This window comes from Pongo pygmaeus, chromosome 9 (assembly GCF_028885625.2).
Source record: "Pongo pygmaeus isolate AG05252 chromosome 9, NHGRI_mPonPyg2-v2.0_pri, whole genome shotgun sequence".
NCBI lineage: Eukaryota > Metazoa > Chordata > Mammalia > Primates > Hominidae > Pongo > Pongo pygmaeus.
Window position 1 is genome coordinate 88,110,694 of NC_072382.2, and position 24,630 is coordinate 88,135,323.

The following is a 24,630-nucleotide window of genomic DNA, read 5'->3' on the forward strand; positions in this document are numbered from 1 at the left end:
TGGTTGGGGGAAAGAAGTGGGCAAAAAAAAGGTAAGAAAGACTAAAACAACACAGAACAATAGACATGGCATAATGTCAAAAGAAAATGTCAAATATAAAATTCTACAGTGTTATTGCAAATATGTAGTAATTGAGTGTGCATTTAAGAAAAGCTAGACAATAGCAAGAACAAATGTTAAACATTAATTTGATTAAAAGGTTATTTTGTGAGAAAACTTTTTCTTGGATTTTGCTTATTTTTTAATATAGATTTTTGTAATAAAGAACCATTAGTAGGGGGAAAAGGATTACAAATCATTTTAGGAGATGACTAAGTCTGGAACTCACAGGTGAAATTAAGGTGAAATTTTAAGGGCTGGGCACAGTGGCTCACACCTGCAATCCCAGTGCTTTGGGAGGTGAGAAGATCACTTGAGGCCAGGAGTTTAAGACTAGCCAGGGTAACATAATGAGACCCCATCTCTACCAAAAAAAAAAAAAAAAAAATTAACAGAATGGTGATGTGTACCTGTAGTCCTATTTATATGGGAGACTGAGGTGGCAGGTGGGTAGGGGGGAATAAGTGGGCACAAAAAAGGTAAGAAAGGGTAAGTGAGCCTAGGAGTTTGAGGTTACAGTGAACTATCATCATGCCACTGCACTCCAGCCTGTGAGACAAAGCAAGAATCTATCTGTAAAAAGAAAAAAAATGAAATGAAGTACTGTGGTCAATTTATTGCACTGTGAACATGGGCTCTGTGAAGTGTTATGGAGGTGGCTTTGCCAAACTTCATGGCTAAGAGCCCAGGAGGAAAAAGTCAAAGCAGCACTGAGCTGATATGAGACCGATTTCCACATTCCTGATCTGTGACTTGTTTGGCCCCAAATCACAGCTGCCTTGAACCTATATATTTATTTGGGTGCCCACTAGCAATTTGAGAGCTTTGGAAACTACTTATCCCCATTACAAAATATTGGGCATCCATCCATCCAGCTGTTCAACTAGCAATAGTTGTGTGCCTACCATGTGCCAAGCCATATACCAGTGGGTCCTTCTATGGTAAGGCTGCTTCTATCACAGAAGATAAATATATTCTCCTCTTCCTCCCATAAACTTTATCTATGCATAAGCATGCTCACTTACCCTGCTCACTATGCAAAACAGAAAGGAAATGGATTTTTTTTTTTAACTTTTAAGTTCAGGGGTACATGTGCAGGTTTGTTATATAGGTAAATTTTGTCATGGGGGTTTGTTGTACACATTATTTCCTCACCTAGGTATTAAGCCTAGTACCCATTAGTTATTTTTCCCAATCCTCTACCTCTTCCCACCTCCAGCCTCCAATAGTCCCCAGAGTGTGTTCCTCTCTATGTGTCCATTTGTTCTCATCAATTAGCTCCCATTTGTAAGTAAGAACATGTGGTATTTGGTTTTCTGTTCCTGTGTTAGTTTGCAAAGGATAATGGCCTCCAGCTCCATCCATGCCCCATCTTACTCTTTTTTATGGCTGCATAGTATTCCATGGTGTATATGTACCACATAATGAAAATATGTAGCCAGGTGGAGTGGCTCATGCCTGTAATCCCAGCATGTTGGGAGGCCAAGGCGGGTGGATCACCTGAGGTCAGGAGTTCAAGACCAGCCTGGCCAACGTGGTGAAACCCCATCTGTACTAAAAATACAAAAAATTAGCCAGGCGTGGTGTCGGGCACCTATAGTCCCAGCTACTTGGGAGGCTGAGGCAGGATAATCGCTTGAACCTGGGAGGCGGAGGTTGCAGTGAGCTGAGATTGCACCACTGCACTCCAGCTTGGGCAACAGAGCAAAACTCCATCTCAAAAAAAAAAAAAATTTTTTTTGAAAATTTAAAAGTAAATTATTCTTACTATTGTTTTTTTTTCTAGCAGCCCCACTCTGGTTCTGTCCAGTTTTGAGGGTGAGGTCTGTAAAGGATTTTAGCTGATGAGTGATATTGTATTTTATAAATAGAAAATGACAGTTATGTAGAATGCTACTGCAATATTTGGGCAAGAAAAAATGATAGCCTAAATCAAGGTTCTGGCAGTGAGGATGTAGAAGAAAAAATAGATTTGAGAGGTGTTTAGGAGTAGAATAAATAGAATGAGTGCCTATTGATGGGAGAGGGGTTCGGAGGGGTGTGGTGAGAGAGAGGGAGAAGTTATAGATAACATCAGATTACTTGAATGAATATGGAAGTATTAATGCCACTAATAGAAAAATGACTACAGAATAAGGAGCTGGTTTGGAGTGGGAGAGGATACATTTTACTTTATATACCCCAGTTTTGAGGTTCCCGAGAGAAATCCAGGTGGAGATGTCAAGTAAGATGTCAAAAATACAGGTCTGAAGATTAACATAGAAGTACAAATATATATTTAAGAGTAGTTGGAGTATGAATAATAACTGAAGTCAAAGTAGCAGTGTGCCAGGTGAAAAGGAATATTTAAATCTTGGAGTATAATACGTAAGGTCTGGCTAACAGAAGAAGAAGCCAAGTAAGAAAATTGAGAAGAGACATTGTGATTCATTGGGAAAATCAGGAGAATGGATTGTCATGGAAACAAAAAGAAGAGAATTCCAAAAAGAAGAGAGTGTTTGGGGATATCAGATACCCCAAAGAAAGTGGAAACAATGAAAAGTATTCATTGGCCTTGGCAATAAGAAAGTCATTGAAGACCTTTAAAAGAACATCAGAATACACAAGCAACAAAAGCAAAAATAAATAAGTGGGAGTATATCAAACTAAAAATCTTCACAAGCAAAGGAAACAATCAACAGAATAAAAAGGCAACCTATGGAATGGGAGAAAACATTTGTAAACCATATATCTGATAAGGGGTTAATATACAAAATATATAAAGAATTCATACAACTCAGTAGCAAAAACCAATGATCCAATTAAAAAATGAACAAAGGGCCTCAGTAGGCACTTGCCCAAAGCAGACATACAAATGACCCACAGGTACGTGAAAAGGTGCTCAACATCACTAACTATCAGGGAATTGCAAATCAAAACCACAATGAGATATAATCTCACACCAGTTAGAATGGCTGTCATCAAAAAGACAAAATATATCGAATGTTGGTAAGGATGTAGAGAAAAGGGAATCCTTCTCCACTCTTGATGGGAATGTAAATTGATACAGCCATTATGGAAAACAGTATGGAGGTTTCTCAGAAAATTAAAAATGAAACTACCGTATGACCCAACAATCTCACTCCTGGGTATATATTCAAAGGAAATGAAATCAATATCTCAAAGATAATCTGCACGCCCATGTTCACTCTAGCATTATTTATAGTAGCCACAACATTAAAACAACCTAAGTGTCTACTGATAGATGAATGGGTAAAGAAATTGTGTTATATATAGACAAACAGAATATTATTCAGCCTTAAAAAGAAAGAAATACCATAATTTGCAACATAGATGAACCTTGAAGGCATTATGCTAAGCGAAACAAACCAGACAGACAAAGCCAAATACTGTATTATCTTATTTATGTATAGAATGTAAAAAAGTTAAACCCATAGAAACAAAGAGTAGAATGGTGGTCGCCAGGGGCTGGGGGCAGGGGAAATGGGGAAATGTTGGTCAAAGGGAACAAAGTTTCAGTTATAAGATAAATAAGTTCTGGGGACCTAACGTACAGCTTGGTGACTATAGTTACCATGCAATACTATACACTTGAAATTGTTGAGAGATCTTAAATGTTCTTACCCACTCACCCTCATGAACACATACATACATGTAAGTTCACTAGTGAAGTGATAGGTGTGTTAACTAACTTGATTGTGGTAATCATTTCACAATATACATATATCCAATTATCACATTTATACTTTAAATTTATAAAATTTTGTCAATTATATCTCAAAAAGGCTAGAAAACTTTTTTTTTAAAAAAGGAACTGTGAGGAGATGGATATATTAATTTGCTTGACTGTAGTAATCATTTCACTATGCATATGTATATCAAAGTATATTATATCCCTTAAGTATATACAAAAAAAAAAAAAAAGAACTATTTAACATGAAAAAGGCCGGGTGCGGTGGCTCATGCCTGTAATCCCAGCACTTTGGGAAGCCAAGGTGGGTGGATCACAAGGTCAGGAGATCGAGACCATCCTGGCTAACATGGTGAAACCCTGTCTGTACTAAAAATACAAAAAAATTAGCTGGGCATGGTGGTGGGCGCCTGTAGTCCCAGCTACTTGGGAGGCTGAGGCAGGAGAATGGCGTGAACCTGGGAGGTGGAGCTTGCAGTGAGCTGAGATCGCGCCACTGCATTCCAGCCTGGGAGACAGAGTGAGACTCTATCTCAAAAAGAAAAAAAAAAAAACCATGAAAAAAAAAAACCCATCAAAGTGTGTGGGTCATTGGTACTGGATTGCAGTATATTTAAGTATGAACACAGGGAAGCTGCAAAAGGATGCAGAGTGAGGCGGGGCATGGTGGCTCACACTTGTAATCCCAGCGCTCTGAGAGGCCGAAGCAGGTGGATCACTTGAGGTCAGAAGTTCGAGACCATCCGGCCAACATGGTGAACTCCCGTCTCTACTAAAAATTACACAAATTAGCTGAGCATGGTGGTGCGCACCTATAGTCCCAGTTACTCAGGAGTCTGAGGCAGGAGAATTGCTTGAACCTGGGAGGCAGAACCAAGATCATGTCACTGCACTCCAGCCTGGGTAACAGAGTGAGACTCCGTCTCAAAAAATAATAATAATAAAAGGATGCAGAGTGGAGTTTGGTGATGAAGGAAATAATAGTGACAGCTAACATTTGTTAAGTGCTTATTTTGTGTCAGGTTTAGTGTCTGACACAACATCTAATTTTATGAACCATGTACAATTGTTGTCCCCTTTTATACACCAGAAACACACTTGGAACTTAAGTGAGTTGCTAAAGATCACAAAACAAATAGGTTGCAAAACATGACTCAAACCTAGTGTTGACTGACCCAGACCCAAGATCTTCACAGCCACATTGAGGCCAGAGAAGGTAGGGCTGAGAATATTCTTGTTTATATGGTTAAAAGATTATAAAAGGAAAGCTTCTTAATGTAATGATAGATTTAGTTTTTTAATAATAAAAATCACACACAGAGAATCACATGGGACTATTTTCCTCAAATTGCCACTCTGTCTCATGTCTGGAATCAAATAATAATGAATGACTCCAATTCTTTCAATATTAAAACTTTTCACTCAACCAGCTAGCCGGTCAGTCATTAACACTTGCTGAGCATACACAGTACAGGATGGTAAATTTGAAGTGAAATTAAAACATCAGTCTCAACTTCCTGGATCCTCGAGGAAAAGCAGCTGGTAAAATAGAGAGGAAAAGAGACTTCTAGATCTACCTTGGTGTTTCTGACTGGTGCTGGGAGAGCCCAGAAAGATTTTTAGGTTACAGTGGCCCTTCAGTGATTCAGGTCCATCCTTATTTCCCAATGGCATCTAGCCTCAGTCAGAAAGCTTTGCTGAGCCCAGTGCTCTGCAGACAGCCCTTCCCTTATGGCAAGTGCCTCTCTGGGGCCCTTGTTCTTCTTTCCTGCTGATAATTCTCAGTGAGTACCATCCCAATCCATTTGAGGACCAGTAAACTAGGACCTCAAAGATAAAGGGTCAAAGCCTCTTTTCCTTTTCTTTTTTCAGGGCAGCTTCCTTGCAGAACTCCAGGGGTACCATCCACATTGTGCCTCTCAGAATATGTCCATCACAATCTATTACAATATGGATGATGTCCCCTGAAGTTGTGCAGCTTAGCACTGAACAGATATTTCAAGACCAAGTCATCGTATTATTCCCTTCTTCCAAGGCAGTAGGTCTCTTGTAGTAATGTAATTCACTCAAGTGACTCTTGCAAAATAAAGATCTATTCAAATGTGATTTTCCAAAGCTGTTTTTTAAATAAAATACATTTTCTGCTCCTCCAGGTGCCTCATTACACAACTAATAATAGCTATCATTTATTCAGTAGACATGGTACTAATGCTTTACATGCATTATCACATCTCTGTTGCAGAAGAATTTGAGTGTAATAGTGGAGCTAAAAAATACAGAAATTATAGTACAAGGTGGAATGTGAAAAAGATCACATGAGTGAGGTAAGTGCAAAGCACCAGGGGAGCTCAGAGGAGGGGGGATTATTTCCAACCAGAGAAGCGGATACAGCCAACATTCAACAAATAATTATTGTGTGCCTGTTACATCTTTGTCTCAAGAATCTCACATTCCACTGATAAAAGGACAAGGAAACACATCATCTCAATAGTGAGATGTCATTTGATGACTGCAATCAAGCCATCAAGGCAGGCTCCTTGGAAGAGGCATTACATGAACTATAGGCACTGAAGGTTTGGGGGACTTCTGAATAGACCAGGATGGGGATCCCTGATATCTCAAGGGTTATACCTGGATCTCATTACACCAGCCCCATCCTCTAGAAGAGAGAGAGAGAAACAAGGAGTTGTTCTCCATTCATTTCTCCACTCATTTCTCCTCTGAGGTCCCAATTTTGAAGATTTTAATGGTAACCAGTCCTTCCCCTCTGTACAACTGGCTTTTCTCCCACTGCAGATTGCACTGCACTTTGCTTAACTCCATTCGGTTTGTGACCTCCTCTCCAATTTACCAATTCTGATTCACGTGCTCCATCTTTATCCCACAGAAAAGAAACAGCCGGCTTTTGGACTTCCAAACCTCCTGGAAAAAAGCCAAGCTCCCATAAACTCCAGAATATGATTGTGTGAATTAAAATGTTCACATGATATCAACCATGCAGTTACTCCAAAGTTTATTTTGGAAAATATTACATTTGGAAAATGGGAAGCATTCCAGAGCATTCCCTTACCTTGAAATATCAGTAGACACAAGGGTATTTTGAGATCATTTCTTGCTCAAAAGTTAGCAAAGACTCTGTACAATTAGACACATAAAATTGCCTTAAATAACATTAGTTAAGGACTCTGGGGCTTAAAAATTTCTATAGAGTATTTGTTGAGAAATTTGGGACAAAAGGCTATAATTTTAACTCACTGAAGCAAACTTTCATAATGCCTTTGAGTTAACTCCCAGTTGGCTTTTATTGCACATTTCACTTCCAATCATTGATGATTAGACCTTGGTCAGTTGCATGTTTCCCAGAATCTTACATGCTTCAAACTCTATCCCTCTGGCTATAAGAGGCAAAAGAGTTTAGAGTCCTAGCGAGAACTGTATCCAAACCCTAACAGCCCAGGCATCCAAGGGCCCAAGGGGCCTATACATTTCTCCCCTACTCTCCTCTTACATCTTTTTCTTATCAGCTTGGTTTTGCAGTGCTAAAGCCACAAGAGGAGAGGTTCTACAAGGTCAGATGTCCCAGGGAGATCTTACTGATGCACCTCTTTCTCTAATGCAGCCCAATTCCCAGTGCCTATGATGTATTTGCTGTGGCTACAATACAAATGAGATTGGAGGGCCTTGAGAAAAGAGGCCTAGAATGATAAACAGGTTACAGTCCTTGTATGTTTATTCTGGCTTTGAAATATGAAAAGGCCTGAAACTCAATACTGTCCATTATCTCATTTATGAAAAAGAAAACCCAGTGTGTGTGTGTGTGTGTGTGTGTGTGTGTGTGTGTGTGTGTGTGTAAATGCATAAAGAAAGTGGTTACTTTTGGGAAAGAAAGGGTAATTAGACAAGAGTAAAGGCAGACTCTTAAGTGTATATATAGAGAGATAGATAAACACACACTTTTTTTTTTTTTTTTTTTTGAGACGGAGTCTTGCTCTGTCACCAGGCTAGAGTGCAATGGTGCAATCTCGGTTCACTGCAACCTCTGACTCCCTGGTTCAAGCGATTCTCCTGCCTCAGCCTCCTGAGTAGCTGGGATTACAGGCATGCACCACCATGCCCAGCTAATTTTATATTTTTAGTAGAGATTGCGTTTCACCATGTTGGTCAGGCTGGTCTCAAACTCCTGACCTCAGATGATCTGCCCGCCTCAGCCTCCCAAAGTGCTGGGATTACAGGTGTGAGCCACCGCACCTGGCGGTTAAGTTTCTTAAACACTCCAAGTCTCAATTTTCTCATCCATAAAATGATTTGTTATGAGAATGAAGGGTAAATGCTAATAATATAGGCAAACACCTAAAACAGTGTTTAATGCAATACAATGGTAATTATTATTGGTACTTTTATCATCATTATTGGGTCTTTCTATAATTGATAATTCTTACTTTTTTTTTTGAGATGGAGTCTCACTCTGTTGCCCAGGCTGGAGTGCAGTGAAGCAATCTTGGCTCACTGCAGCCTCTGCCTCCCAGGTTCAAGCGATTCTCTTGCCTCAGCCTCCCGAGTAGCTGGGACTACAGGCATGCAAAACTATGTCCGGCTAATTTTTTGTAGTTTTAGCAGAGACGGAGTTTCACCATATTAGCCGGGCTGATCTCGAATTCCTGACCTCGGATGATTCACCTGCCTCGGCCTCTCAAAGTGCTAGGATTTCAGGTGTGAGCCACGGCAGCTGGCCTCTTACCTTTTTCTGTTGCTGTTTGTTTCCAAAACCTCTTCGAAATGCATTATCTTCTTGTGTTATCAATTCTCCTCAGCTTCTAATCATCAATCACTTTATGGTAAAGATACAAAACATCTAAATAAAAATAATTTTTAAATTCAATTATACTTTCCCATTTTACAAAAAAAAAAAAAAAGTGTTATACAGCATGTGTGCCTTCTGTGATTGGTACTGGGATAGAACCTGGATTTTGTCTTTACCTGGAATACAAAGATGATTATTGAAATGCAGGCTCCAAGGAGCTCCTAGTCCAGTGGAAATGATAGATAGCAGATATCGCTAAGTACGTGTTCAGAGATGTCTGAAACTGCCTTTCTTTCTCATTGGTGTGTAGGATACTGTCATACTCCCTTATTAAGTATTGCATTTAGGCAGGAAACTTCAATTGGAAGTGAAACCCCCTGATTTCTGAGAGCAGTCAGAGGGTAGCTCCTGCCTGCCTTCCCAGCTAATTGCCTTCCATTAAGATAGTGAGTGGGTACAGGACAGGGAAAGGAGACAAGTAACTAAAGATGAGCATGAGGAATTAGGAGCAGAGGATGCCAGGGAGTGAAGAAAAGGAAGCAGTGTAATTAAAAGAGGTAGTAGAGAGATGTTTGTTGGTGGGACTAAGCAAAATGACTGAGGGTCCAGGCTCTGGAATCAAACTACTTAGGTTCGTATCCAGCTCCTTTACCTATGAAGTCTTTGACCCTAGACAGTCCTCTTGATCATGGGTATCTCTGTTTTCCTTATCTGTAAAACGGGGGTCATAAATTACTATCTTCATAGGGTTGTTGTGAGAATTAAATGAGATAATAGATATAGAACAGACAGAGCCTGGGATACAGTAAATGCTTAATAAATATTGACCCACCTTATGTTGGTAGAAGATGTCTAGGGTGATGCTTGTTGTTTTGGGCAGAGTTAGCCAGGTAAGACAGCCCGCTGGGAGAACCTGTGTGATTCAGCCACATGGAGGACACAGACAACAAGCTGCCTGCATAGCTCTTTGCCTTCCACCTCCAAGAGAGGAGGAGAGTTGTTTGCCTTGCTTCTTGCTCTACCCACAGCAGCTAGAATAGTGTCACTCACTGTGCAGATACTTAGTAGATACTTATTGAATTAGTGATATATGAATGCATACCTAGAAAGGGTTTAATGCCTTATTCATCAGGAAAACTGCTATTTCTTCGAGGCATAATTAAAATTATTTGAACTCCTCTGGTCTATCCCTCCAGAACCCCCAAAAAGTTAGGCACTTCTGCCTCTGCCTTTATTTACTCATATATCTTTATTTATTTATTTATTTTTGAGAGTCTCACTCTGTTGCCCAGCCTGGTGTGCAGTGGTGCAATCTCGGCTCACTGCAAGCTCTGCCTGCCAGGTTCACACCATTCTCCCGCCTCAGCCTCCTGAGTAGCTGGGACTACAGGTGCCTGCCACCACACCCGGCTAATTTTTTGTATTTTTAGTAGAGACGGGTTTCACTGTGTTAGCCAGGATGGTCTCGGTCTCCTGACCTCGTGTTCCACCCGCCTCGGCCTCCCAAAGTGCTGGGATTACAGGCGTGAGCCACCGCACCCGGCCTATTTACCCATATATCTTACATTATACTTTTAGTTTGATTTCCATACATATCTTCCCTATTAGACAGGAGAAATCACAGAGGCACGCACTGTCTTTTAACCTTTGACACAAGAATGCCTTTCAAGGAACTAAACATAAGTTTTGTCTCCTCTGCTTTGGGAGGCCTTGGGGCTTGAATTATTGAGACACAAAAGCTAATTGCCCCTCAGGAGGTGATAGATGGGAATCCTGGAATTTGGAGTTTGGGATTCATGGCAAGCTTTCTAAATCCTATTGCCAGGGAAGGAGCTTTTGTGTCTAAAGGTCAACAGAAAACTGCTGCCAGGAGAGGTGGCCCTGGAGACCACCTAGATAGTCACTTTAGCTGAGGGCATGAAAGGGCCTTTTGTCTGTGAGAAATATGAATATAGCACTTTTGTATTTTTACAGTTGAAATGGAAAGTGGGCTGGCCTCTGGTTTTGCAGTCTGTGAGGTGCTAATGCTTCAGCCAGTCTGAGTGAAGGTGGATTGATGGTGGGGATTGAAGAGGAATGGTTTTATGTGATGCAAAGGACTGAGCACTAAATGCTGCAGACTGGGAGATCCAGCAAGGGACATTCTCTGTTGATCATGGCATCAAAAGAATGGAGTCTCTCATGAAGACACCTTCCATCAAAGTACCACGCTAGCTGATGCAGTAAACTGGATCAGGAGCAGTGTCTGACGCTGAGCTGCTGCAGGGCGTGGCTGACAGTGGAAGGCCAACTTTCAACAGCAACACTATGAGGCATGCAGGAAAAGCAGTGGGTGCTTGGATATCGGGGCTTACCTTAACTTGAAGCAGAAGTCAAATGGATCTCCCAGTTGGAATGTGTATACCCTCCAGGGTTCTCAGAAGAGCTAGAAGAAGGGAAAGGGGTCCCAAAAAAGAGACAAACCTAACATCAGGGGACTCAAGTCATTTTTCATTTAAATAGGAAAATTGAATATGCTGTCATAATTCTACCTCGAGTGTTGAGGAGTTGACACCAGCTACATGTCAGTGGATCGACTTTGGTTTCTACCATACTGCTTGGCACATGATGGGGTTCATTACATGATTAGAGTACTAACAAATGGGTACATGGAATGTGACTATAAAATGATCAATAAGATTTCCATAAATTCGATTGGGAACCCATTTCGGTTTTCTTTTATATTCTGCAAACCCATGTTAGGCAGGTTACTAAGATACAAAGACTGTGTTTTATGGTGTGCTCCATATACATATACCCAGTCTACCTGGACGCACCAGACGGTGATTAAAGAGGAGGTCAGGTTTACCTTGTCATGTCCAAATTACTGTGGCTCAAACTTTCATCTCATCTAATGACAGAAAATCCTATCTTTTATGAGGCCCTCTGCACAAGTAGGTCTTTGTACCTCCTAGTCGGTCACATGTTCCACAAACCCATACTGCCCTAGCCATCCCTGTGATGGCAGATTGCTCATCGTAGCTCCACCACTGTCACCCCTCATCTCCCACAACCCCAGGATTGATGCCACTGCAGCTATGCTGGTCTCAGGGGGGAGAAAGGCTTTTCTTCCCTTTACTAGATGATCCCAAAGGTGGACACAGACCCTTTAATTTCCCACAGCATGACAAAGACCAAACTGTAATATATATCATTATTTTGCAGAATGTTTAAGGATATGAGAAAGGAATTACAAAACTGACAAACAAAAACGCCTATTAATTCTGAATGTTCTCAGAGTCCACAAGCTAGAGCATAGGCTGCCTTGGGCTCTTAAAGCGGCAGTCCCCAATCATTTTAGTACCAGGGACCGGTTTTGAAGAAGACAATTTTTCCATGAATGGTGGTGGGAGAGGGTTTTGGGATGAAACTGTTCCACCTCAGATCATTAGGCATTAGATTTTCATAAGGGCCATGCAACCTAGATCCCTCTCACGCACAGTTCACAATGGGGTTCAAGCTCCTATGCTGCTGCTGATCTGACAGGTGGTGGAACTCAGGTGGTAATGCTTGCTTCCTTGCCGCTCACTTCCTGCTGTGCAGCCTGGTTCCTAACAGGCCACGAACTGCTACTGGTCCACAGCACAGGAGTTGGGGACCCCTGTCTTGGGAGTGTCTCCCTATTCTCAAACTTGGGCCTTCTGGCAGTGTCTATCTTTTCCCTTCAGGGGCAACCTCCAGCGAGTTTGCTCTGCTAAAAGTCCAGGCCCCAATCTCCAGGAGCCCAGGAGAGGACCACATTTCTCTCTCTGTCTCTCTAGTCTCAGGCCTGCCTCCCCAACCTCTTTTCCTGTTTATTTCCTGCAGGTAAACTCCAGCCCTCCCCCATTCATTGGGTCAGGCCTCTCCCTATGGTCTCTGTGATATCATCATATAAAAGCAAAATATCCAATGGGGCATATTCTCCAAAATCTTCATTTGAATATTACTGTGTATGACAGAATAGCAGGCCAGTCTTTTAGCATTAAGCCTAGCCCATTCCCATTATTTTTACAACATTTTATCCAGCATGAACTCAAAATCAGAACTGCAGTTTCTCTTCAGTCCTAAAGTCTTCTCTCCCAATCTCCCGTGAGAAGCTGTTTAAACAGGAAGCATGAGCATTTCTACTACAATAAACAATACCATCCAGGCTAGGGTAGCCTATACCCACACTTTAAAGGAAACATTTCCCCAAAGGCATAGTAAACTGCTGATATATAACTTTGCCCATAATAAAGACAATTTTTGCTATTACTATGCAGAAAAGTTTAGCTCTCTAGAGATACAGCTGTCAAACTCCCATTCCTGAAAAGGATCTGGCTCAATATAAGCATATCTAACCTGGTCCATTTAGATAATTATTCCTAAACCAAGGATGAATCTGCCTCAAGATGAATGAAAGTTTCTACCTCCTGCAAAAACTACATGAAGATCTGAAATTACAACATTCAAGGCACCATCCCCACTCTAGCCTTCATAGATCTCAGGCCCATTTTTAAATTAGGGCTCTGGTTACAAGTATTGTGTGACTGCCTACCCCCAGTGGTCTCTGCTTTTCTTGAGGGGATCACTCACAAAGGGGAATCTAGCCCTAAAAAGAGAGCAGAAGGGAAATTGCTGCCTCCTTCCAGGGGACACAGCCTTTTCCCTTTTCCATGGCCACATAAATATGGAACTAATTTTGATTTATTTTTCTTGAAACTTAGATACCTGGCTTGTCAACAATAATTCAAAAATAATTTTATAAAGGTTTAAGAATTAGAGTTAGTCAAATAGTGAAATTGAGATTCTTTAGAGATTCAGTTTCTGTAATCATAGGTCATACAGAACTAAATGAATTTGGAGGTGTGGATTCTAATGGATTTAGGTTGTAGAGACTGTCAACTCAGATAAATGGAAACAAAAGGTGAATTTTCTCAATAAGTTTCTGAATAGACTTTAAGGTTTTGTAATGAACAACAGCTGGCAAGTGCTTACGTGTCTCTTTCCATTTATTTTGGCCACTAGCCCAAACAATGAAAATAGATTTTTGCCAATCATAGACTTAAAAATCATCAATGGGGAATGCCATTTTAAATTTAAAAACACAAGTAGGTATGCAGTATACAGAAATGAGCCATAAAGAACTTTCTGTTTTCTTGCCTTCAGTTCTATTCATTCAAATGTTTATTGCCTACCATGTACCAGGCATTGTGCTGGGTCCTGAAGTAGATAGCAAAACGAATAAGCAAAGCTGCCATATCCTTACCTCCTGGTCGGGGAATAGAGGTGAGTGGGGTGACAGAATACACTGTTAACTAAAATATTAAAATAAAAACCCTGTTCTCAGTTGATAACAAATGTGTGGCCCATGTTCAGAAAAGACAACTAACTCTACCCAGAAGGCTTCACAGAGAAGTTGCATTTTAGTTGTATCCTGAAAGGTGAATAGAAGGTCACCAAAAGAAGGGGAGATAAATTAAGTATTTGTTTGTTGTTTATCTTTATTACTAGACTGACTTGGGTAGGGACTGGATCTTGCTCAATGTTGCATTTTTGGTGGTCAGTGCTTGAAAACACCTCAAGTGTTCTAAACTATCTGTTGACTAACCAACTGAACAGTGTTTCAGGCAAAGAGAACCATATGCACAATAACAAAATAAATAACAGAATGATTTTTCTAGGCTATGGCTTGTAATATCAACACTGTTTGCTCCTGGAGAGGAAGAGTGTATCACAAGACAGCTAAAAAGGGCAGGTATTATAGAAGGAACCAGAAGATCTGCATTCTAGTCCCATCCCTGTTATTAACTAACTACATGACTTTGAATAAATGCTTAGCTTATACCACCTGTAGTTTTCTCACTTGTAAAATAGCTTTGGAAGAGTATATTGTTGTAAGAAAAAAAAATTAAAGAAAGATCAAGAATGTATGACTGCATTTTTCCCTTCTTTTTCTAAATGCAAAATGGATATATGCATCCCAGCTTTAAGATGGCCAACCACATGCATACTGATCATCTCTTCCTCCCTCAACAAGACTGCAGCACTGACAAAAAAAATTAATGAATGCTCAAAAACAAGACAGAGATGTCCCTTGGATCAGAAGCTGTGAGTAAATAAGAAACCAGAGCAGTGAGCTGTGGCTCTCCCCACCTCAAAGCTGCTGTTGTTGGTCATGTATTGCCGTAACTGAGGGCCTTCTAGATCTCTGTCACCTAGCTAAAGAGATAAAAAGATAGAAAGATTGAAACAGAAAAGAAAAGCTAAGAGATATATATGGAGGTTACAGGAATTTTACAATCTAATGCAGGCATTTAAAAAATGTTTTTGTTCCAGGAATCTCTTTAGCAGTTTAGTGAAGACTATGGATCCCTTCTCAGAATAATACCTTTAAATGCATAAAATAAAATACAGAGGAGGACAAGATGGCCGACTAGAAGCAGACAAGTGGAACAGCTCCCTCGACCACCATGGACACTTGAGGTAGCAGAGAGAGCTACTTAGAGAAGTGGGGGGCAGCAAGCCAGCTGATGTGGAGCCGAGGGTTTGGTGCCAGAGTATTTGTAGTGGAGCACAGCCAGGGATGGCCATCCTTCTAGGCTTGACTTGCTCTCTTAAGAGAATTTAGCCCCAGGGAAGCTGTCAAACCTGGTCTCTGCAGGGCAGTCTTGCACATCAGATGGGGCTGGTCCAACCTGAGCACTTCTTGGTTTGCTGGCCTTTCCCGGGGCCCCAGTATGGCCATGCCTGCTTACAGGGCAGTCTTTTTTATGAAAAAAAAATTTCATAATGCAATCACAGTGTTTTTTGTTTTTTGTTTTTGTTTTTGTTTTTTGAGATGAAGTCTCACACTGTCACCCAGGCTGGAGTGCAGTGACATAATCTCGGCTCACTGAAACCTCCACCTCCCAGTTTCAGGTAATTCTCCTGCCTCAGCCTCCTAGGTAGCTGGGATTACAGGTGCCCGTCACCAATCCTGGCTAATTTTTGTATTTTTAGTAGAGACGGGGGTTTCATCATGTTGGTCAGGCTGGTCTCGAACTCCTGACCTTGTGATCCACCCGCCTCAGCCTCCCAAAGTGCTGGGATTACAGGTGTGAGCTGCCGCGTCTGGCCAACATTCTTCAAAAAAAGAAATTCCATCCCAGAATTTTATATCTGTCCAAAGTAAGCTTCATAAGCAAAGGAGAAATAAGATCCTTTTCAGACAAGCAAACGCTGAAGGAATTCATTACCACCAGACCTGCCTTACAAGAGCTTCTGAAGGAAGCACTAAATATGGAAAGGAAAGACAGTTACCAGTCACTACCAGAACACACTGAAATACACAAATGAGCAACACCATAAAGCAACCACATAAACAAGTCTGCAAACTAATCAGCCAACATCATGATGACATGATCAAATCTCCACATAGCAATACTAACCTTAAATGTACATGGGCTAAATGTCCCAATTAAAAGATACAGAGTGATAAGCTGGATAAAGAACCAAGATCCATTGGTTTACTGTCTTCAAGAAACCCTTCTCACTTGCAATGACACACATGGGCTTAAAATGAAGGGATGGAGGAAAACCTACCAAGCAAATGGAAAACAGAAAAAAGTAGGGGTTGTGATCCTAGTTTCTGACAAAACAGATTTTAACCCAACAAAGTTAAAAAAAGACAAGGGCACTACATAATGGTAAAGAGTTCAATTTAACAAGAAAATCTAACTATCTAAATATACATGCACCTAACACAGGATCACCCAGATTAATAAAGCAAGTTCTTAAAGACCTTCAAAGAGACTTAGACTCCCGCATAATAATAGTGGGAAATGTTAACACCCCAGTGACAATATTGGATCATCAAGACAGAAAATTAATAAAGATATTCAGGACCTTAACTGAGCACTGGATCAAATGAACCTGATAGATATCTACATAACTCTCTACCCCAAAACAATAGAATAGGGATTATTCTCATTGTCACATGGCACATACTCTAATATCGATTATATAATTGGAAATAAAACACTCCTCAGCAAATGCCAAAGAACTGAAATCATATTAAACAATCTTTTGGACCACAGCATGATCAAATTAGAAATCAAGACTAAGAAATTCACTCAACATTTTGTGAAGGGACAAAGACTGAGCTGTTGTGGCCTGTTGCTGCCAACCTCAAGCAGCAGTTGGCTGTCTCCACATAGAACCCAGGAGTAGGAGACCCAGAATCAAACCCCTTCTCCCTCCCCATCCTGTTTTCAGCTTTGTGAGAAATCTTATTATCAAACACAATGGCCAGCAATGTTACCAACAAGAAAGATCCTTGCTCCATGAACTCCTGTGTGTTCTTTGGGAATCTCAACACCCTTGTGGTCAAGAAGTCTGATGTGGAGGCAATCTTTTCAAAGTATGGCAAAATTGTGGGTTGCTCGGTTCATAAGAACTTTGCCTTTGTTCAGTATGTTAATGAAAGATATGCCTAGGCTGCTGTAGCAGGAGAGAATGGCAGAATGATTGCTGGCCAGGTTTTAGATATTATCCTGGCTGCAGAGCCAAAAGTGAACCTAGTAAAAGCAGGTGTGAAATGATCTGTAGCAGAGATATATGGCTCCTCTTTTGATTTGGACTATGACTTTCAGTGGGATTATTATGGCAGGACGTACAGTTACCCAGCACATGTTCCTCTTTTTTCTCCTATTTCTTGGGCTGTAGTACCATCAAAATGCCACTGTGTATCAGGAAACACCTCAAGAAGGGGCAAAAGTGGCTGGGTGCAGTGGCTCACATCTGTAATCACACCATTTTTGGAGGCCAAGGTGGGTGGATCACGAGGTCAGGAGTTTGAGACCAGCCTGACCAACATGGTGAAACCCCCATCTCTACTAAAAATACAAAAATTAGCCAGGCATAGTGACGCACGCCTGTTAATCCCAGCTACTCAGGAGGCTGAGGTAGGAGAATCGCTTGAACCTAGAAGGCAGAGGTTGCAGTGAGCCGAGATCACGCCACTGCACTCCAGCCTGGGTGACAGAGCAAGACTCCATCTAAAAAAAAAAAAAAAAAAGAAGGGCCAAAAGTAGCTTCAATTCTAAGAGTGAATAGTGGGGATCTTCCAAGTCTGGAAAGTTGAAAGGAGATGGTCTTCAGGCCATTAAGAAGGAATTGACACAGATAAAAAACAAAAAGTGGATTATCTCCTGGAAAACCTGGAAAAAATTGAAAAGGAACAGAGCAAACAAGCAGTAGAGATGAAGAATAAGTCAGAAGAGGAGCAGAGCATCAGCTCCATGAAGAGAGATGAGACTAATGTGAAGATGGAATCTGAGGGGGGTGCAGATGTCTCTCCTGAAAGGGGAACCTACTAGATGATGATGATAGTGAAGATGGGGGATGACCAGCTGAAGTTGATCAAGGATGATGAAAAAGAGGCTGAGGAAGGAGAGGATGACAGAGACAGCGCCAATGGTGAGGATGACTCTTAAGCACATGGTGGGTTTTGGAAATCTTATCCCATTGTTTATTTACCTAGGTGCTTGTCTAAGATCAAAATTTTCACCAGATCCTCTCCCCTAATATCTTCAGCACATGCTCACTGTTCTCCCAATCCTTGTCCTTGTTATGTTCATTAATTCATATTGCCCTGCTCCTAGTCCCATTTTCACTTCCTATGATGCTCCTGGTAGTTTTGTTAAGTCTTACCCTGTAATTTTTGCTTTTAATTTTGATACCTCTTTGTGACTTAACAATAAAAAGGATGTATGGGTTTTATCAACTGTCTCCAGAATAATCTCTTGTTATGCAGGGAGTACAGTTCTTTTTATTCATACATAAGTTCAGTAAATGCTTCCCTAACTGCAAAGGCAATCTCAGGAGTTGAGTAGCTCCTGAAAGAAGCTTTGAGTTAGAAGTATGTGTGTTACACCCCCACATAAATGTGCTGTGTGGGGCAGTTCAACACAAATGTAGCAATGTATTTTTGTGAATGAGAATTGGCAAATCAAATGCATCCTCCAGAAAAATACTGTTATTGTCTTATGATTTGTTTTCCAAAGTTGATACTGTGAATTATTTTTGTGAACAGCCTGATGTTTGGGACCTTTTTTCCTCAAAATAAACAAATCCTGGCTTAATAGTCAGGAATTTGGAGAAAAAAAATTCACTCAAAACCATAAAATTACATGGAAATTGAATAACCTGCTCCTGAATGACTTTTGGGTAAATAATGAAATTAAAGCAGAAGTCAAGAAGTTCTTTGAAACTAATGAGAACAAAGATACAACATACCAGAATCTCTGGGACACAGCTAAAGCAGTGTTAAGAGGGAAATTTATAGCACTCTATGCCCACATCAAAAAGTTAGACAGATCTGAAGTTAACAACCTAACATCACAACTAAAAGAACTAGAGCACTAAGAGCAAACAAATCCCAAAGTTAGCAGAAGACAAGAAATAACCAAAATCAGAGCTGAACTGAAGGAGACTGAGACACAAAAAACCATTCAAAAGACAATGAATCCAGGAACTGGTTTTTTGAAAAAAATAAAAAAATAAAATAGATTGTTAGCTAGGCTAATAAAAAAGAAAGGAGAGAAAATTCAAATAAACACAATCAGAAATAACAAAGGGGCTATTACCACTGACCTCACTGAAATACAAACAACAATCAGAGAATATTATGAACACTTCTGAGGGGAAATTTACTTGGAATCTATAATTCTTTTTTTTTGAGATGGAGTTTCGCTCTTGTTGCCCAGGCTGGAGTGCAGTGTCGTGATCTCAGCTCACTGTAACCTCCACCTCCTAGGTTCAAGCGATTCTCCTGCCTCAGCCTCCCAAGTAGCTGGAGCACCACTATGACCGGCTAATTTTTTGTACTTTTAGTAGAGATGGAGTTTTGCCGTCTTGGCCAGGCTGATCTTGAACTCCTGACCTCAGTTGATCCACCCGCCTTGGCCTCCCAAAGTGCTGGGATTACAGATGTGAGCCACCGTGCCTGGTCTATAATTCTATAGATAACAAAATTGTCATTAGTTTGAGGTAGAATGAAGGCAAAATAATGATACGTTCAGAAAAATTAACACTCATTACCTAAAAATAAACTCTAACAAAATAAAAATTTCTTTAGAAGGAAGTATTGGGATATAAGAATAATGCATACTAGTGGGGAAAAAATTAAATAATATATTAGTGTATATGTGTATATATATGTGTGTGTATATATATATTTTATATATATATATATATAAAGTAAAAGGTGAAAGGGCTCTGCCTATCCCTTTATTTGTTGTATATTCTCCTACACGTTTTTAAATGACTACATAAACATATATACAAATATATATATATATACACACCCAATATGTTTTATTCTTTAAACAATGAGCTCATTCTATATTAAAAAAAGAGCTCTGTGCTCTTTTTCCCCTTATTCCCAATTGAATATCATAAATATTATTCAATATTGGCATGTGCAGATCTACCTTATCCTTTTTGCTATCTGCATTCCATGATATAAATATATCATAAGTTTATACATGTCTATTTAACATGAATGTTTAGATTATTTTAAATATTTTTTGCTCTTATAAATAATGCGTGATTCAGTTTTATGTTAGTATTTCTATAGGGTAGAGGCCTAGAAGTATAATTGTTGGGTTACAGGATAGAGACATTTAAAATGCTGATAGTGGCCCACTCCTGTAACCCCAGCACTTTTGGAGGCTGAGGCGAGAGGATTGCTTTAGCCCAGGAGTTTGAGACCAGCCTGGGCAAGATGGGGAGACCCCCATCTCTACAAAAAAAAAAAAAGTAAAATGTTTATAGATCCTCCAAAATTTCTTCTAAAAATATTGCTAATTTATAGTCAGACTAAAAGTATATGGAATGTAGTATTTTAAGGAAGAAAATCTTCAAACATGAGAATAGGCACAAAATACAAAGAATCTGGTTGATAATACTTTTAAAAAGAGATAGAAAATATGCATTATTGGCCGGGTGCAGTGCCTCATGCCTGTAACTCCAGCACTTTGGGAGGCTGAGGCAGGCAGATCACAAAGTCAGGAGTTCAAGAACAGCCTGGCCAACATGGTGAAACCCTGTCTCTACTAAAAAAAATACAAAAGTTAGCCAGGCAGGTTGGCGTGAACCGGTAATAGCAGCTACTCAGGAGGCTGAGGCAGGAGAACTGGTTGAACCCAGAGGCAGAGGTTGCAGTGAGCTGAGATCGCGCCACTGCACTCCAGCCTGGGCAAATGAGCAAGGCTCCGTTTCAAAAAAAAAAAGGAAATATGCATTATTTTGAGTGCATATAACAGATGGCTTTGTCCATCAGACCATGTGGAAAATATATTTCCAAAAGGGATTACAAACTAATCCAAAGAGATTTAGTAAGCAAGGAAGTCTTCAACTATTATTATGTCTTATTCTATTAAAAGCAGATCATCAAATAAATTCTTGCACATTAGTTTGTCTTTTACGAATTAATCTTAATAAGGAAAAACCTCTGCCTTTGGACTTGATTCTAACTATAATAGGATACTGAGTTGTACTGTGAAAGTGATAAGATCTTTGATAAAAAGTATCTGCATCATCTTAGAATTTGTAGTGTTTGTAATGTGCAAGGATATGACTGATGAGCATGTTTAGACATGTACTTAAGACTTTGGGAAAACAGATATTGAAAACTTTAGAGAGAGAAAAAATATAGGGCCCATTATTTGAGTCTTTAAATAAGAAAGTTACTGTGAGTGCTATCTATAGAGGTTTAACTATATAAGTATATATAATCTCTGCATTTTACTAATCCAACAAATGGTTGAGTGTGCCTATATAGTAGATCCTGGGCTAGGCACTAAAGGGGCTGTGTTAATTTTGGAGGAAATTGCAGTTTTGAAGATTTTAATATATTTGATATAGATCAATTCTCTGAATTACTTTCAGCAAAAATGTGTCTCAGTTTTGCAAGTGAGACTGTCAGTTGCAAAAGGCAAACAATAGCATTTCTTTTAAAAGATTATATTGATAACCTATTATAAGCACCATCTGTCACACAAAGTAATACAAGAGATGGTCCCTGACTTCAAAGTACTTGCAGTTGTTTTAAGTATCTGAGTTTCAAGAAAAAAAAAAAGTATTGTTTTAAAAAAGCAGTAGAACCTTCCCAAAGTAAAATAAAATGCTGGTACTGCATGTCATGCAGGGATTTTCAAAGGAATTGTGAAAAGAAAGAGGCGCCTCACCATGAAAAACAGGCACACAGCATAGCAATAAGAACACTGAGGACATAGCAAATCCCAGAATGAGTAATTGAGAGTTACAATATGGTCAACAAATAAGACATTGTTCCTATGTTTGGCAGAGGCTTCTGATAAGGAAAGGGGTAAGCTCTGTGCTTAGGGGCAAATGTTGCAATCTGAGTGAATGGTAGGCAGAATACAAAGTAACTAACTCTTCTTTTTTCTTTTTTTTTGCGACAGAGTCTCCCTCTGTCGCCCAGGCTGGAGTGCAGTGGCGTGATCTCCGCTCACTGCAACCTCCGCCTCCTGGGTTCAAGCGATTCTCCTGCCTCAGCCTCCTGAGGTGCGTGCCACCACACCCGGCTAGTTTTTGTATTTTTTCAGCAGAGTCGGGGTTTTGCCATGTTGGCTAGGCTGGTCTCGAACTCCTGACCTCAGGTGATCCACCCGCCTTGGCCTCCTAAATTGCTGGGATTACAAGCATGAGCCACCACAATGGGCCTTAACAAGAGTACAGTGCTTTCAAATTTCCCTCCCACCAAGACTTCTTTTATTAAATATTAAACATGTTCTGTGTACAAGGCACTGTGCTATCTGGTACAGAAGGTAATAAAGATGTATAAGAAATAGATCTTGTCTTTAAGGGGCATTATGATAACTGGAAGTTTTATTAAAAATATAAAACTGCCAGGCGTGGTGGCTCACGCCTGTAATCCCAGCACTTTGGGAGGCCAAGGCGGGTGGATCACAAAGTCAGGAGATCGAGACCATCCTGGCTAACAGGGTGAAACCCCAGCTACTAGAAATACAAAAAATTAGCTGGGCGTGGTGGCGTGTGCCTGTAGTCCCAGCTACTCAGGAAGCTGGGGCAGGAGAATGGCGTGAACTCGGGAGGCAGAGCTTGCAGTGAGCTGAGATTGTGCTACTGCACTCCAGCCTGGGCAACAGAGTGAGACTCCGTCTCAAAAAAAAATATGTATATATATATTATATGTATAATATATATATATAATATATATATAAACTATGTGATGATGATCAGTTTACATTAGTTCATTTATAGTAAGCTATACTATTGCACATATATTCATTTAAGAAAAGAGTCATACAGTTCACAACGATGGAAGAGAATCATTGGAGGTTAGCTGGTTGTCTTACAGGTAGCCTGACCCTGCAGTTGATATTTGTGACAGAGATGGTGCAAAATGCTTAACAAAATATCATTTCATTTTCCTTTCCTGGTTACATGGAAAGGCTACATTTTCCATCCTCCTTTGTTGGAAGGTTGGGGACATGTGACTAAGTTCTGGAAATGGGATGTAAGCAGAAGTGATGTAAACCACTTCCAGGCCTGGCCCTTAAAAGTGAAAGCAGTGATTGGTATCTACGAAAGTTAAATGTATGCTGGCCCCATGACGTAGCACATCTACTCTTAGGTATATGCTCAAGAAAAACAAAAGCATACGTCTACAAAAGTCAAGTAAAAGAATGTCCCTTGCTGGGTAATTCATAATAGGTTCAAACATGCAACAACACAAATGTCCTCAAATGAAAAAATTGTGTTATATTCACACAATAGACTCAATATAGCAATAAAAATGAATGAACTATAGCTACATACAACAACATGCACAAGATCTTGAGTGAAGAAAGCCAGACACAAAAAATATTCAACGTATGCATTTGTTACTATAAGCTTTAGGAACAGGCAAAATGAAGCTATGATGCTAGAAGTGAGAATAGTGGTTACCTCTGTTTGCAGGTGTATTTACTGGGAAGGGGCACTAAAGAGCCTTCTGGAGTGATGGAAATACTTTTTCTTAATCTGGATAGCAGTCTCAGGGCAAATAGTAGTCTCAGTAAAGGCAAATTTAAAAATTCATCAAGCTGTACATGTAAATTTTTTGCATGCTGCTATGCAAAAGAACTAAAAATTATGCACACATGAAAAATCAAAGAAGCAAGGAAAAAATAAAAAAAAGTGACCACAGAAGGCCCAGTGCAGATGGAAGAGGCTATATTCCTGAATCACTGGTTGCCCTTGCCCTGAAGAACTGGCCAGTCTGCTTTGGAGTTTGTGTAAACACAAAATAAATCTTTCTTATTTTAAATTCTCTGAGATTTAGAGTGTATGTGGTATCTCAGCATAGCCTAACCATTCTTGGCTAATACAGAATTCACCGCCACGAACAACCAGGGTGAAAAACCTGGTTTTGGCAGCATATCAGGGAGGCTCTTCCTTTCTCAGGCTAAGTGATATAAAACAAGCTTATAAATGAATGCATAAATCAAGATGCCAATTTATTAAATAACAATAGAAAATTAAAGCCTCTCATACAAACTGGGATATCTGTTACCTAATATATAACCATTCTGTCTCTCAAGACAGACCTGCATGGGAAGCCAAACCGTAATACAAGTTTGTTTTATTCTCAGAAAGAAAACATTAGTTAGATGAGTCAATTGTTTAATGACATCTGTCCAGGAGAAGCTATGCATCCCATTACATAGTTAATTCCTGAGGTCCCTGGGCTGCAGTTCTCACTCCCAGGCATGCACCTGAATTGCCTCAGGGGGCTCCTCCTTTTTTTTCTTCCAATTCTATCAATACACTTGTCTTCTACAGATATGTTATTGCATAAGTCTACTGTTTTTAGAGAGATGTGGCTGGCCTCTAAAGCATTCCTTGTACACATCTACATGTTGATTTTGTGTTTTTCCTCTCAAAGAATAATCATAAATCTTTTTTATTATTATTTATTTATTTATTTTTTTGAGACGGAGTCTCGCTCTGTTGTCCAGGCTGGAGT

The 24,630-nt window shown here is 40.0% G+C and overlaps 1 protein-coding gene and 1 pseudogene across 1 annotated transcript in view; both read left to right on the forward strand.

The window, feature by feature from the left end:
• Nucleotides 1-24,630, forward strand: part of TMEM135 (transmembrane protein 135) — a 354,887-nt gene that overhangs the window by 51,540 nt on the left and 278,717 nt on the right. The window lies entirely within an intron of this gene.
• LOC129007305 (heterogeneous nuclear ribonucleoproteins C1/C2-like) lies at nucleotides 16,862-18,416 on the forward strand (annotated as a pseudogene).